At 39.1% G+C, this 17,693-nt stretch overlaps 1 long non-coding RNA gene across 6 annotated transcripts in view; it reads right to left on the bottom strand.

Moving 5' to 3' along the window:
- Positions 1-17,693, bottom strand: part of LOC120472025 (uncharacterized) — a 53,442-nt gene that overhangs the window by 20,368 nt on the left and 15,381 nt on the right. For 5 of the 6 annotated variants that reach the window (XR_016168295.1, XR_016168297.1, XR_005620897.2 and 2 more), the window contains one exon: positions 10,562-10,651. This is a non-coding gene — a long non-coding RNA (uncharacterized LOC120472025). Of the gene's footprint in view, positions 1-10,561; positions 10,652-12,054; positions 12,237-17,693 lie in introns of those variants that run through there. The other variant, XR_016168296.1, reaches the window with a different exon arrangement.

The raw sequence follows: 17,693 nt of genomic DNA, 5'->3' as shown, positions 1-17,693 counted from the left end.
TTATGGCCACCAAGATCAAACATATAGTAAAAATAAGAAAAACAATAAAATTTACACTCACCTAAAGGATTATTAGGAACACCAAACTAATATTGTGTTTGACCCCCTTTTGCCTTCAGAACTGCCGTAATTCTACGTGGCATTTCTTTAGAAATTCTTTAGAAATGTTAGCCCATATTGATAGGATAGCATCTCGGAGTTGATGGAGATTTGTTGGGATGCACATCCAGGGCACAAAGCTCATTCCACCACATCCCAAAGATGCTCTATTGGGTTGAGATCTGGTGACTGTGGGGGCCGTTTTAGTACTGTGAACTCATTGTCATGTTCAAGAAACCAATTTTAAAATCATTCCAGCTTTGTGACATGGCACATTATCCTGCTGGAAGTAGCCATCAGAGGATGGGTAAATGGTGGCCATAAAGGGATAGACATGGTCAGAAACAATGCTCAGGTAGGCTGTGGCATTTAAACAATGCCCAATTAGCACTAAGGGGCCTAAAGTGTGCCAAGAAAACTTCCCCTAGACCATTACACAACCACCAGCCTGCACAGTGGTAACAAGGCATGATGGATCCATGTGCTAATTCCAACGCATTCTCATCCTTTAACGTCATATAGAACGCTATATGACAAAACGGCGCTATACTACGCACATGGCACCCTTTATCGTTAATATAACACGCGAACCCAAGACGTTATAAATCCTTTAGCGTGAATATGACACGCACACCCTACCCCACACCTAAACTTAGCCCTCACAGCACGTGTTATATTAACGATAACGGGTGCCATGTGCGTAGTATAGCGCCGTTTTGTCATATAGCGTTCTATATGACGTTAAAGGATGAGAACGGGCTGGCTAATTATGTTTACGCCAAATTACACCATCTACCATCTGAATGTCTCAACAGAAATCGAGACTCATCAGAACAGGCAACATTTTTCCAGTCTTCAACTGTCCGATTTTGGTGAGCTCTGGCCAGTCTTAGTCTCTTTTTCCTATTTGTAGTGGAGATGAGATACTTCGCTGCATACCTCGGTTGTAACGAGTGGTTATTTCAGTTAAAGTTGCTCTTCTATTCCTTGTAAACCCTAGAAATGGTTGTGCGTGAAAATCCCAGTAACTGAGCAGATTGTGAAATTCACAAACCGACCCGTTTGGCATCAACAACCATGCCACGCTTAAAATTGCTTAAATCACCTTTCTTTCCCATTCTGGTGAGTGTGAGTGTACTATTACAATTTAAAATAACTTTTGTTTTTGTATTTTAAAAAGAAATTAATTCCTGTGATGGCAAAGTTGAATTTTCAGCAGCCATCACTCCAGTCTTTAGTATAACATAACCCTTTAGAAATCAATTGACAAAGTGCTCAAGTTACTTATTATTATCATAAATGTTGAAAACAGTTGATATATTAATATTTCTCAGATTATGCTTTATATCCGAGAAGAAAAAGTGATACATTTCTTAAGATTAAAGAACAGCATTTATTTGATATAAAAATGTTTTGTAACAATGTGACTATCAATTGAATGCATCCTTGCAGATGAAAAGTACTAATTTCTTTCAAAATCTTTTTGACCCCAAGCATCTGAACAGTAGTGTATAACCTTATAATACATTAGAAGTAAATATGCCTTAAACCATATTACATGTTGCAGCTCTTTATAAAGTTACCAGCCACTGGCAAATGTTCAATTCATATGCTAAAGTTAATTTTCACTCGTATTTGGCTATTGGCGAGTCTTAATATTGGACCCGGCAAATTTTTGGATTTAGACTATTAGACGTATTCACTGCAACATTTCTATGGGAACGAGAGACAGCCGTTTATGTGTTTTACTCATTTTTATGTAAGAGACTTTTGATTGTTGCATTGAAGCAGTACAAGCGATCTCATGTTTTATCACAGCATATACCATTTTCTCAAATAACAACCTCATAGAAAAGAGGGAAAAGTGCACTGACACGGGGTATTCCTCAGTTGCAGTGAGGGGCTGCACGCACCCCCCGCCCTTTCGCTTCTCAGCGGCACCCACAGAAGGCAGAAAGGCTTTCTGACATTGCCCTACATTCAGCTGACTGATCCCACACACACAGTCTTCTGTCACAAATAATCATTACAGACGCACACCCTCTTTCTCTCCCACTGTATTAAATATTGAAGATTTCAACTTTCAACTGGGAGCATGTTCAAGCACCCTCCCATCAAAACACAGAGACACACACACACACGTGCACACACAGCCCTAGCTGCAATACAAACCACCTCTATTAGAGTGTCAATCGCATTCAGATCTTTCCTTTCTTGCCAGCTCTGACTTTCAAAATATACGGAAGCCCTACATCCTCAGACGTGACTGTGCCCACGCCCATCCATCCATCCCCACACATTTATATGCTTTCTTTCTTTCCGTTTCCCTTTGTTCCTCTCAACACATCAAGGTGCCCTGCATTTCTTCCTAATGTTGGCTAATGCTTTCGAAAGAATAGCGCCCGAGTGCTGCTGCCCACCTCTGTTTTGAGTGCCCATGTCACCGGGTCGTCATTAATTATTCCATTTCTTACAACATGCTGTTGCCACGGTAATGTGCCATTAAGGGAGAACCAAGCGAATAGCAGTCTCTATGCAAATGAGGCTGCCACAAAGACCCTGGGCGCGGATTTGCGGAAATCGGAGGATGCTGCAATGGACACACTCTGTATTAGATTTGAATAAAGGGACGATAATGTACCTGGCTTCGTTTTTTAAACACAACGAGTGCAGGAAGGAGCAGGGAAGGAGGGTTTGGAGGAAGCACCTGGCATTTCAGAAAATACAGGGGGGTGTGTGTGTGTGTGTGTGTGGTATTTGACAGACATTTGAGGGACGAGTTGGCAGGGACCATCAGCTTAACAGCAGATGCTTCTGAGACAAATCCACAAGTCTTCGATTTAGATATTCGCATGTAAAATAAAGAGGTTTGAAATGATGGCCTTACATTTAGAATATGCCCTTGTCGTCCTGACGAGTTTGCTGGGGTTGCGGTGCATGGTAGTGGCTTTAGATAATAATCAGTGAATAATTTTTGCCTGTGATGTCTCAAAATGAGAAGAGTAGAAGTCTGTGGGAAGGGGAGAATGAGAAATGCAAAGATGAAGATTTGTGCCCCACTGAACATTATGCTGTGTTGGGATGTAAACCCTGAGCCAATCAAAAAAATATGTTCTTGAAGCATTTAGGGATGGCAGACACAATCAGCAAGAAATCACAAGGCTGCATTATTTCCACAGTAATATTATAAATAAACCATAGTCACGTTTCAAAAAATAAATAAGCACCAACAAATCGGTTAATTGTTTTGTTATTGTTTTGACATTCTGCACTGTTAATGAGAGCAATATTAAAAATCATATTAATCACACATTTTAGTATTACTATGATGCCAAATTACAATTGAACCATAAAACACTCTATTTAAAAAATAGTCATTTTTAAGAAAAGCCAGTTCAGTGTGGAACAAATATCAAATATTTGAATTGTAAAGTCATCCGTTTCACTCATAATTTCCCATCAGTGTGATCACTGATGGATTGACTGATGCTAAGAATTCCAGACGGAAGTCATCGCAGGTTACCGGAGAGAGAGAGAGAAGTGTCCCCTGTCTTTTGGATACAGATTGCAGCCATTATCAGGACAATTTCCCAGGTGGAGAAAAGCATCAGAGGAGTCTGGGATAACATTGAATAAGAATCACAGATGGGGATGTGTTTGTTGGGGTGGGGTGGTGGGATCTTCAATTTTATATGCAATTGTCATTGTCTGCTGCAGACTTTCCCTTTCTGCAACTTTTATTTCGTAAAAGCCATCACTGCCAGGATCCGAAACAGGTCATTGGGTGCCCTCACAATTTAGAGGGCATTCTTTTGTGTTACTCCTAATATGTGACATATGATTTAACACATTCGCAGATGGAGAGGAAATTCCAGATATCAGACTTATTTGATATAAAGTAAATAGAGTACAGAGAGTAAGAGGAAATAACAACAAAACAAGCTCAGAGGGGGTTTCATGACGCATACAAATTTGCCGTTGTGTTTCTATACACACTATATTTTCCTAAGGTATAGTTTGTGCCTTTGACAATCATGTATGAATGTTCTACCTCTCTCTCTCTCTTTTTCACACACACAAAATGGGCAAACACTGTCACTTGCTTCTCAGAGTCCAATCAAGCATTTGAATGCAGTGACACATTCAGGGTTTTTTTGCAAATGACAACATTTATTCATCAGGGAGAGAGACATTTCATTCAGAAGACCTCACACTGCTCTGCCAGGGTCGGTCTGGCCCTGTTAATTGATTGCTTCTCACTAACAAGGCTGTAAAGTCCTCCATTGTGCACCTCTTCCTCTATGCTAATGAAGTCCAAACACAACACGCTCTTTCTTTCGTTTCCTCTCTGCATCCCCCTTCCTCTCTCTCTCCAATAGGAGGTTTTGATGTGAAGATGCTATGACAGGCTTGCTCTCTTTCTCTCTCTGCAGCTGGCACGAAAGATGTGATAGGAGCCAAGACCAGGAAGCAGTAATGGGATCATGGGAGAGTGATTGCAAACACATACACACCTCCAAGTTTCCCCTCACACTGCCCCTAATGAGGGGTAAAGGGGACAATATCGTCATTGTTCCCCCCATGTTTGGGAACCTCGGGCCAAGAACAATTGCTGTTTACCCAAGCAGTAGCGAAGGTCCTCGCTGTGTACGTTAATTATTCGGAGGGCTCATGATTAAGTCCGCTCTAAACACCCAACTCAAATCTACCTTTCACATCCAGCCATTATTTCGTTTTTAGACCATCCACCGTTTTCTATTCATATTTGTAGCGTGGGCACGCACACACACCTGTACTCTCATTGTCTATGTATCAGAGCACTCATTTCCTTGATTTATCCTAAAATACAAAGGCTGCGGCAGAGATACAAAAGTGAAAAGGGGATAAATAAATTATTAAATAAATAAATCATCAGAAATAATAATAATAATGATAATAAAATGTATTACTAATATGACTAATACTAATATAGTACTAATAATTATTATTAATGCCAATTTCGCTATGAAATGTTTTTTTATAGCAAATTAACAATACTTATCTATAAGTAACTGTACATGCTTTTTTGTTGAAAATGCATTCAGAGCAATTGAATGCCATTACAAAAGATGCGGAAGTCCCACCTTAACATCATCTAGCGCACATTTGTGAAGTCACCCTTTCGTTTATCATCATATATCTCGATACTACAATCGATAAGCAAAGCACCGTCATGAATATGTGCAATTAGGCAGGGCTGGTGAGATTTTTCCCGATGTATGGGATGTGACATTTGTAGGGCAGAAGCACAGATCAGCATAAGCGAGAGTGACAAATGCCTAATCCCTTCCTCCACATTTCAAAATTTGGAATACGCTCTTACATTCACACACCTACATCGCATATTCACACATCTGAATTCCTGGATCAACACGCCTCAGCTGTGGTCATACGGTGTCATGGATATGAACAACACTACCAGAGCAAGAACTAGAGGAGACTTCTTAATGGATCGTGAAGATTTGTCAGAGTGCATGTGCTCTGTATTTCAAGACTGTTCTGTATGGAAATCACACAATTTTGAGACAGTTTGTGTGACAGAGTGAGCCTCAAGGATAACACATTTGTGAGTTATTGAGAGGAAAAAAACACACAATGCATATTCACACACCACAAAGAAAAAAAAAATAGACAAAACTATCCTTGGAGCTTTTTTCCCTAAAACCATATGAATCCAGTGAAAATAGATAATGTGTTCACTATACTTTTAGCTGTCAAATCAGTAGCAATCCTCGCCAGTTCATCACATACCTACTTCAGTTGAAGTCTGCAACCAGGCATTTTACATAAAAACATGCAAAAAAAAAAAATCTAGTTTATTTCTCAAAGTAAGCAATACAATATGTTTGCTGCAGCACACTTAAATAAATATATATTACACTAAAAAATGCTGGGTTGTTTTAACCCAACTTTGGGTCAAATATGGACTAACCCAGCCGTTGGGTTAAATTTTTACATTACATTTTTAACCCAACATTTCGGGTTTGTCCATATTTGACCCAAAATTGGGTTAAAACAACCCAGCATTTTTTAGAGTGTAGGAAATGCCCACATATGATATACATATATCATATATATCTCAATCACACACACTCTCTCTCAAGCAGACTGGTTTTTATTCAGGTGTGGGAGTTTAATTTTTTTTCTGAGAGACGTCTGTGAACCCTATAATAAGGTTCAGGTCTGAATCCTCTTGGAAAATCATCAACCCATAATCCTTTACATTGTGTTGCATTCAAATGAGGTGCTGGATCTCCCACTAACGCAGTGTAGCAGCGACGGCTAATTTACACGTGCACATACACGGAAACAGAAATTGTTATAGCCCCCACACACATGTTATATAGTAACAAAATATGAGCACACACACACACCTGCATGTAACGTGGCACATTGCACGAGCTCCTCCTTGCAAACCTCTTCCCCCAACTAGCTACCACACACACACACACACACACGGCACATGGCGAGGCGTCGCTCACACCACCTAGGAAATTAACTTGACATTTTATGGCGACCACAGAGGAAAAAAAAAATATGGAAGGAAATAAGAAGAAGAAGAAGAAAAAAAAACAAAGCGTACTAAAGGCACAGATAACATAAAGCCTCTCCCGAGCCTCGCCATCATATTCGCCAGGATTTTCACCGATCTGCAATGCAGACGGCACGGGGTGGCCACAGAAAATGAGCTTTTACGTCCTCGCCCGCCTTCCTCCGGAGACGACGGCTGTCTCTCTCTCTCACTCTTTCTCTCCCTCGACAAATGCTTCCTGTCTATTTTCATATCCAATTCAGTTGGTCCCATTGGCACGGTTCTGCCTGATGTGAGGTTAACAAAATGAAATAAATAGAAAAGGGACAATCTCACCTCAGTCTAAGCTCCCAATTAAAATGATACAGCCGCCCATGGCAGAGAACGAGAGCACATTGAAATGGGGAAGGAGAGTTGCTTTGTGGCCGCTTGGATTTCTTTTTTCGTATATATGCGTGTGCATGCTGGACGGAGCCATATTCGGACTCTGCCTGCGCGCTCACACACACTTTCTTTTCCATTTCTTTGACACAATCTAGCACAATAAATCTCTGCTAAAGCAATGCTATAGTACAAAATAACATATAATAATAAATAAAAAAAAAATATGTGTTTTTTGTATCCGTCTATTTGCATCCTCGCACATGACGTATATAAAATTGTGTTTCTAAGAGGTGCAACGGCTTAATGCCGTTGGGCCAGCGTTCGCTGTCATAACCTCAAAGAAAAGATTTAAAAACACCCTTGCATAAAGAGTCCAAATTACTGTATCTCAGGATGCTGAGTGCATGGACACACAAACCTGTGCACACACACACACACATGTGGTTGTCTGAGTTGGTGCATCTCTCTGTGGCTGGGTCCTGCTCTATTAGACATGCAGGAATGTTAACATCATTATGCATTATTCTGAGTGTCTGTCTGTGCCTTCACACCCCCCTCCTCTCTCGCTTTCTCTCTCTCCATTCGCCATATTGTGTCTGAGGAGAGGCCCAGACATGTGTGTGCCACAGACTAACGCAGTATTGTGTCTCCTGTCTGGGGATGGGCATTATTTTAACGGCCTTTCATGTGCTGGTGCACACAAATCACTGATCTTTTTCGGAAATGGAAGAAGTGGCAAACACACGCATACGGACAACCACACCCACTAACACACATATAGAAAATGTATTAATGCTCCACAGATGCCTTGCAAATAACGCCCAGGTTATGTTGCCGCATATCTAAACAAAAGCGCACGGATAACGCGTGCATGTGATATAACTTAAAAAAACTGTGAAAGAAAGAAAGAAAGAAAGAAAGAAAGAAAGAAAGAAAGAAAGAAAGAATGAATATTGCCTTATTTCATTTATAATGCTTACTAAATTGCGCTGAGCGGCTAAAGTGATATTAACTGTCAAGCGAGTGTTTACTTATTATGCAGCTTCATACGAAATGTAATCAGTTGTGACTATCATCAAGACCCACTTTCAGACCGTTAATAGGGAGGGGCTGTTATATCTCTTTGGCGATAATGAAAAGCCATTGAGACACTTATAAAATGCCATTCATTCTGATCAAGCTGAAGCACTGACCTCATTTTCTTCTTTTTAACACTATATTTTATTATGCTAAAAAAAGGCATTTTGAAATTCCTCTGCCTAGATTTTAGGGGAAAGAAAGACGTTATTTATTAATAATTTCTTCAATGAAATCTCCGTCCCTCTATTTTCATCCTAATAACGAATGGTCCGTGGTTACATTATAACACCTCTATGGATTATGCTAACTTATTTCATTGATTTATTTTATATTTAAATGAAAATGAAAATGTGTCAGTGATAATTTATCATCATTTATAAAGCATTCTGGTAAAAAAAAGGACAATACAATGGTATAAATATAGCAATAAGCAAAACTTAAAGCTGAGAGCAGCTCTCAGGTGATAAAGCTGATCCTTGTTTAAGATAAAACCATCTCTTGTGGGTGTGTGGGCGCAGTAGTATATATGTAGATTGAATAAAAAACAAAAAACTGGTTGGAGTGTTTATGCAAAGGATTTAAATTAATATGCATGATTTTTTTAGTGTCTTTTAACCTCAAATCTGCCATTCTGGAGAAATAAATATATATTCTGTATATTTCCAGTGAAACTAGACTAGCCTCTCCTCTGCCTCTCTCAACTCCTCCCTCTTGCTGCTTGAAATCTGCATTCATTTGCATGTCATTACCATGCGCATATTCTTTGTTCTGAGAAGGAAAGGACGAAGCGGTTTACAACCACGTTGCACATCGCTGTTATGTGATCCGCTTGAAGATGCTTGTATATTTAATGAATGCAAAAATGCTTCATCATCTGTTGTCACGAAAGGTTAACTAGCTTCTTAAAAATGAGACCCCCCCCCCCCCTCAAAAAAACAAAAAAACAAAACAAAATTCAAACAATGGTTACATAACAAACTGAGTGCTGTAAATTGTGGAATGTGGGGATTGTTGAATACAACATTAATGTAAAATGTTGGTCCCACTTTATATTAAGTGGCTTTTAGTACTATGTACTTACATTGAAATTAATAGTTTGTTACAATGGACTTATTGTGTACTTACATGTTTTTACATTGTACTTATATTTTAAAATTCCAGCATGTAATTACAGCCATAATTACTTTATGTAATTACATTAGTAATTACACAATTGACCCTCCCCTCACACCTTAACCTACCCTTAAACCGACCCATACCACCACACCTGTCCCTAACCTTACCCGTATCATATCTCAATAGCAGCAAAAGTGTTTTACAATACAACAGGAACACAATAATACATTGTACTTATTGTTCAATGTAAGTACATAGTACTTAAAGCCACTTAATATAAAGTGGGACCAAAATGTTTGTATTATTAATAAGACCTAAATCATTCAATGCCATGCATGAATGTATATTAAAGCATCCGACTATTGAAATGCACTTAAATTGCGTCCAAAGCGGATTTCATTTTACGACACCATATGCATTCAAACGTGTCACAAAAAACACAGTGATATAGGACGTTTGATAAACAGCAGAAGCGTGGGCTGGCATGCTGTAAACTGACATCTATTGTCCTTGTGGGCTCTTGGCTTTGTGCCGCAGCCAACTGTAATCATGCAAACGCAGGCGCCAGACTTCATTAGCTCCTCAGGGCCAACGCTAATCACACCACAGCAAGGCACAAGAGAGGAGGGGTCACAGAGTATGCAGAAAACAGCCAGGCATTGCCTTCGTGCTGCTGATGTACAGGTATAGAGTCCTGATAGCATGCATGCTAGCACTGACTGCTTTTTTTTTACCCTAGCATTTTTCTTATATCTGCAAACTTCACTAGTCAGCTTTAATTCTAGGTATGTGAATTCACAGTTTATAAAGTGAAATGATAAAATATTTAGTGGCTGGCTGTGAAACCTGCAAAAGAAAAAAAAAAAGAAAATCCTGCATTGGTATGATTTGAATGCAGGAGTGCTGGAGCAGCTATACGACAGCTCAGTTTTGTTTGAGAACGGTATGACTATGCTGGGCCACCAGCTAGACCAGCACTACACCAGATCTAAACAGCCCGGACCAACATGGAATTTATGCTGGGAGACATTTTATAATGTAATGAAAAAGACTGGAAAGTAAAGGTGCATCTGAAAAAGTAAGACAATAAAGTGCACGCTGTTAATGTTTATGTGTGTATTAAAGACTGTCTGTTCGGACAGAAAAGATGAGAATCGAGTCTTTTTGAGGCCAGCATGCTACAGTATGTTGCAACTATACAAATCATTTTTAGTCAGATAAAATAGCATCAATAATTGTACAAATATTTATGGGCTATGATGCAGCCAGATTTGTATTTGTTTTTACATTTGGATTAATCAGTGTACTCACCTCATGTTGGTTTATCATTTGATAACATTGATACCAGGTCCCACATGCTCAATTCAAGTGTGTAAGTAACGGTCACATTTTCCTTCAGCCCTGCAACACAAAGAAAAAAGGACATTTTGACTTTAAAATCACTAAACATTCAATTTGTTTTACAGCGATTCGAGCCAATTTTTACCTTTTTTGATGACGTAAGTGAAGTAAAAATGTGACATAAACGATGGTTCATGTGGTTAAATATTTAGAAAAGAACCTGATAAATTTGAAAAAATAAAGGTTACACTTTATTTCGATAGTCACTTTAGACGTTCTACTAATTATAAGTAACTTTTCAACTACATGTCAACTAACTCTCACTAGAGTATTAGTATATTATAGTAGACTGTCAGTAGACTGTTAGGTTATGGTTAGGTGTTAGGCTTTGGGTTAGGAGAATAAGTTTACTTGTAGTCGCCAAGTTACTTATAGTCAGTTGAATGTCTGTTGAGGGACCAACAAAATAAAGTGTTAGCAGATATTAAGCTGACAGTCTACTAATACTCTAATGACAGTTAGTTGACATGTAGTTGAAAAGTTACTTATAGTTAGTAGAATGTCTAAAGCGGACTATCAAAATAAAGTGTTACCAAAAATAACATTATACAACTAAGACATATGTTGTGAAGTAAGTCTCTGTGAGGAAATTGCTAAAGCATAGTTATGTTATAGGTGTGAGTGAGTGAGTGTGTGTGTGCTCCTGTCTCTACATTATGAGTTCCAAATGTCCCCAAAAGAACAGTTACCAGTAAATGTTGACCTTGTGGGGACAGTTTTTCAGGTCCCCATTAGGAAAAGAGATTTTAAATCATACATTTTTGAAAATGTAAAAATGCATAGTTTTCTGTGATGAGTAGGCTTAGGAATAGGGTTAGTGTAGGGGGTGTAATATACAGTTTGTAATTTGCATAGACATAGACTTTCCATGATTTGTAAAGTCCACATGAAACATAGAAACCCAATCTGTGTGTGTGTGTGTGTGTGTGTTTGTGTGTGCAGGTATATGTGGTACATGAGGACAGAAATGGGTATTACAACGTAAACGTATATTATCAGGACACTTCCTGTGTCCTAGTAAACCAAAATGGCTTAAAAACATAATAAACAGTGTTCTTTTGAAATTTAAAAATCCATAACTTTTTCTGTGATGAATTAGTGTAAGTGGATAGAAGATACAGTTTGTACAGTAAAAACAAATGAGTACGCCTATGTAGAGTCCCCCTAAAACACATGTTCAAGAATGTGCATGTCTCTGTGTGTGTGTGTGTGTTAGTCCAGTACTGTGATGTTGCTATGTATGGCATTTGTGAATGTGAGTTAATTTGAAAGATAGTAAAGGAGGACAGAGTTAAAGTCAGGATGAAATCAAGTCTGCCCTCCATAGGTTATGATCTTTCGATGTCGAGAAAGACACTCTGCCCATGACTTTCTGCAGCTTGTGTAACCAGCATTGCAGTTACCTTGAGGGGGTTTCACCATTGGTGACTTTTCAGATGAAATGACTCTTTCTGTTTCAAAACATCCCTGTGTATGGGAGAATACTGGCAGAGGCCGCATGACTGTCACCTCAAAGTATGTCTCTGGCCAGCAGAGCCCGAGATCTCTGCAGCTATGCATTCCCTAGAGAAACACACACACACACACACACACACACACACACACACACAGTACTGCTCTACTCCACAGCCGCACTGTTCCAGAGCATAAAATTATATGTATGTTTGCACATATTTAAGTACATTTTTGTGTGTAAACAACTCTGTAGTTTGCAGATGCTGAAAGCTTAACATGAAGCTTTTGAATGGTTTCCTGAAGTAAACATGCAAAGTAATATCCAACTGTGTATATCTTCTCATCACTAGCTTATGAAATTATATTACGAAATATGCATTTTTTTTGCATGTATTCCGCCTGAGAGATTACCATTTAGCTCAATTAAAAGATTGTTGTTGTTCATTATACTATAACATTTTAAGGAAGACTCCCCTGAACCTATAGGTTTCAAAAAAGCTTCTTTTTTTTTTTTTTTTTTTGGAAACCTGTGCAGTGTGTGTTATCTCCAGAAACTCTCAAAGAGCAGTGTAGGGCCATGTCCACATAAAGGTAGTCTTCTCCTGACACATGTCAGAGGCAGAGTGACAGCTGTCAGCTTTTATTAAGCCTCTGTGTTCGTATGGCTTGAGCTTTTGACTTAGTCACTGCTACACAAAGAAAATGTAATAAAATAATATTTTATTACATTTTCTGTTGGTACGTATGAGAAACGGTGGTTTTTGAATCTCATTGTCTGCCTTTACAAGACTTAAAAGACGTTTATTATCACACAAAAAAATAAAGACTTTTTGCGGTCCTCTCACATCATAAACCCTTAGAGGACTTACAAGATGTTAATTATAGCATTACAATATCTCATGGTTCAATCAGATGATTAATAGCTGACCGTTGTTTGGCTATTATATTCTATGAGTCAGTCTGAACAGCTTATGAGCTGAAAACAAATGTATAAGGCAAAAACAAAAAAGCAAATTCCAATCAGAAAATAGAGATTTATTACTTTTTTCTTTAAAAAAAAAAAAAAAAAAAAAAAACATCAATAATTGCTTTCACAAAGTACAATACAATAAAAGAAATGACAAGATTTAGTTTCATTTGTGAATATGTTATCTCTTGGATCTCCAAATTTATGTTATAATTAAAGGTTTCTGTTTAGACAAAAATATAAGCTTCAAATCGATCACACAATAGCACATTTCATGCAAAGGAAAGTTGTACAGTACATTAAGCTGATGTATTTCAAAGCATTGTGAAAACAACCTCCTTCTGGTTCAAGAGAGCAGATAGCAATAATTCAACTTAGCAGCTATGCTAAAAAGCTAAGAGTCTCTAGTGCTTGTATTGCCTGCAGTACGGGGAAACCAAGGTCCATTTTAGCGCTTGATGTTGGTAGTGTTTGAGTCGTCCCCATCCCCCACACCCCCTTTCTCCACACCCTCAGCGTCTGCACTCTCTGGATCCCTCTGCCAACACCTCAGTCCTGACAATCAGTGGCTACTGGACTATATGAAGGCCGACTGCTCTAGCATGGAGCCAGGTATGATTCCCCAGCTGACAGTCTGCATCACATCTGATGGTTGAGAAGCAAGAGCTCTCTCTCTCTTACACACACACAAACACACACACACACACACACACACGGATCATGGCCAGCTACAAACAAAAACACTTAGGAACGATCAAGCATTTGGGCATTCACAAACACTCATCACATTCACTAGTGTTTGATTAAAAATATGTCTCCGGGGAAAAACTCTGGAAATTTATGTGGTTGTACAGACAATCTAGATGTTTTAGACACTGTTTACACCCACCATTAAGATTTTAGTCAATCCAATCACAAGTATAATAGCTGTCTAACATGTTCACACTTCCAAAGGTAGATGGAGCCACATTGATCTGGATTGCTCCTGATGTTCACGTAGTCAAATGCATTCATAGAGCCAAACATACCTAATATGTGAGCATTGTGGGACCAAAACACACAGGTTATGGTTGAAATCGTTGCTCCTTTATCCTTTTCAGTCATTCAGTACTGGGAACTCCAGCAAACGTGACAAAATAAGAGGGGAGTGTCTCTAGGAAATCTGAACGGAAGTAGTTACAGGATATGAATTTGAAATGCATCCTAAGGTGGAAACAGGGCCTTAGAGCTTCAAACGACATTTCAATTGAAACAAACATCAGTCCAGCTGTGGATAATGCTTTGTTCGGCCACGCGGCACAGAGCGGTTGCGACTACTTGAATGATTGTTGCCTATTGTCTATATTGTTGTCCTTTTTTCGTCTACGCCACCAGCCTTTACGCTTTCTTATCTCATTTCTCAACACGTTTAGTACAGGAGATACTCTCGTTTCCTCCCATTAACCACTGACAGGCTGAATCTAAAACATGCAGGAATTTAATTACATTCGGCCAGCTCTCTGGTAGCGGAGGGGGCAGGGGATGTTGAGGTGGAGGTAAGTTGCACACATCAGGTATAAGTGTGTGTGTGGGTGGGTGGGTGGGTGCGAGAGGGAGGGAGTTTTGCTGACACCCTTGTTGCCCACTTTCACGCTAATTAACACTTCTCAGATATACCCGGTGACGCTAGTCTACATGACAGACTCAAGAGGACATTTGCGCGGACCTCTCGTCTCTGAACAATCTGAGCAGATAAAGGTGCGCACACAACACTCGCGACAAACGTGTGTGTGGGAGTATCAAATATACACATGCACAAATACCTAACTGACAGCAACAAATGCACATGAAACGGATCTTCAGCGATGCCGCCTCATTATACCATGCAGTAAGTCATGCCGTAACTCCATCCGAACCAGGATAACACAGGACCATGGCGGTGTGATTCATGTAACTGTCCATTCTCCATGAGAATGCCTCACTGCCACTCGGCACTATAATATCATGTCTTTTTGATACTTTCCTCCACCCCAAATTCAAAGGACTCTAAAGAAGCCCATTACTCTACGACAGCCGATGACAGTCCAGCTGATGGATGCACGTAGCACATTTCGACATACTTCTTAGCTTGGCCTTCTATTAGTATTTATTTTACCCCGTTGGATGGTTGATCACCATAAATGGGAAGCGCTACGTTCTCTAAGTAAACCTATATCTAATTTCAGACTGAATATATTTGCCGGTGGAACACGCATGCAGCATTATGCAAGGCTCCTATGCCAGCGTTCTATATGTTTTTGTGCGTCTATATGGGGGTGAAATACAAAGGAGGTAAGCATTAAGAGTCATTTCTAGCACTCCTGCCTCGGCAGTGCCAAGAGGACGCGCGGAGATGAAAGGTAATGCAAATGGAAGTGTCATATAGCGAGTTCCATTCCAGACAGCCACCTTTGAAATAATTAAGACCGTGGAATGGAGTGGAGCCCGAGTGAGGAATAGCTATTCCTCTGAGTGACTTCTTCTAAAGACCGTAAAGCAAGCAGGCACAACACTGCTGTGCAAATGTTACGACAGCATCTCTATTCAAATGATTGTTAAATTTGCCAAAAGGGCATTTTAATGTTAATTTGATGATTAAAAACTATAATCTCCGTCAAAGGGCCGCAATTTTGTATTGTGACATTTGTACAATAAACGAGATGGTCATTAAATGTAATCACATTCAACCCAATCATATTGAAATATGTCAAAATGTGTTAAATGCTCAGGAATTGGCTCTCTTTTTAACCTTAGCCAAGGGCCACAATTACACATAGAGTAGCAACTAAATATTCATCCAGAATTTTCTACTTGCACACGGCTAAAGATGAATACAAAGTGGGTGAAATGCGAAGGATTCCATGCTGTGTTGGAATATGGCGCATGTGTTGTGCCGGATAAGTACAAGGGTTGCCACAAGCAATTCGCATACGTAGCTGACAATAATGGGGCGGGTTTATGCATGCAAATGGGTTTCTTGAGACGCATGTTGCCAGCGACGCCAGCTAATTTCCTAATTGGGGAGCGTGATTATGCGAACGCGGTGACACCTTATTGGAACATGCGAGGTGGGCTTGTAATAAAGCGCGTGCCAGCGGACATTTTAGGTCTATCCTTTTCGCATGCTCACCACTGCTAAATTCTTTAAGATGGTGGCACCTTGAAGGAAATGCTACTGCGCTGACGGAGCCCAGCCCACCTCCTCCCTACCCAGAGTCTGCAATGCGATTCTGGGGAAGATTGTGGGGCACCCTTCGCCTATCCCACCTGCATGATAAATGTTTAATTCCCACGTCACTAATAAGAATATTAAGCAGAGAGTCTGGAGCTTCCGCATATATGCATGAGTCCGCATGCATTAAATTTGCATAGAATCAAGCCATTCAAATATAAGTATGCGAACATGCAGCACTTCACTGTGCAGCATTACTTGCATGTATGACAAATGCTCTCTTTGGATTGTAACCCATGTTTTTAGCCACACACACACACACACACACACACCTCGTTGTTCAGACTTTCTGAAAAACGAGTTGGTACAAAGGTAATTATTCTGATTTAATCCAAACTGATTATCACGGTCAAAGTGCTAATGGTTTTTCTGCGCACAAACCCGCTATATAACTGTATTTTAACCATATTATTCACTCCTGAAATATTAATAAAATATATCACAATATATTCCCTTTCAACATATTATTTAAAAATTAAAATGTAAAAATATACTGTATAGTAAAAATGATCATTTATGAGTAATGTAACCTTTGAATTACATTTTTTTTGTAAATAATATTGCCAATCTTCTCACTGACATGACATACATCATTTAGGCTCTTTCATCTGATAGTTTTGAGGTGGATTTGAGACGCAGTTACTGATTTATTTATAGCTCTAAGAATTTGCATAATCTAAACTCAGCAGAGAACAGACATGCTCAGTCAAACCGCAAACGCATGTGGTGTCACAGCGCTGTTAACGTACAGATTACTTCTGGCTTATAGAGGAACAATATTACTCAATCTTGTACCATTTTATACCTGTCAATATCATGCAATAGAATATTTACAATTACACACATTACCAGGAACTATACTAAAAGAATTATATTGCCTAAAGACGGATTTTGGACAAACAAAAAACAACAGTAGTGTTTCACAACAGATCAAATTAATAATTCAAGCCATTTCAAAAACCTACTCATACTGAACTGGTTTGGAAGTTAAGGTTAAGATAGGTCAAACTACTAAATGTGGTGTTCAATAGTGAAATATTGACGTTTGCAGTTACTTGTTTGTACCACAAAACAAGTCACATGGGTCCATTTTTTTTTTAAATTGAGATTTATACATCATCTGAAAGCTGAATGAATAAGTGTTCCATTGATGTATAGTTTGATATGACAATATTTGGCTGTGATACAACTATTTGAAAATCTGGAATCTGTGGGTGCAAAAAAATCGAAACATTGAGAAAAATCACAATTAAAGTTGTCCGTTTATGTTCGCGATTGTGCTGTATTCCCTCACAAAAATAAATGCGTTACATATTTACCATAGCAAATTTACAAAATATCTTCATGGAACATGATCTTTACTAAATATC

This window comes from Pimephales promelas, chromosome 4, assembly GCF_988280905.1.
Source record: "Pimephales promelas chromosome 4, fPimPro1.hap1.1, whole genome shotgun sequence".
Lineage (NCBI taxonomy): Eukaryota > Metazoa > Chordata > Actinopteri > Cypriniformes > Leuciscidae > Pimephales > Pimephales promelas.
The sequence above is the reverse complement of the archived record's forward strand: the minus strand, read 5'-3'. Positions and strand labels throughout refer to the sequence as shown.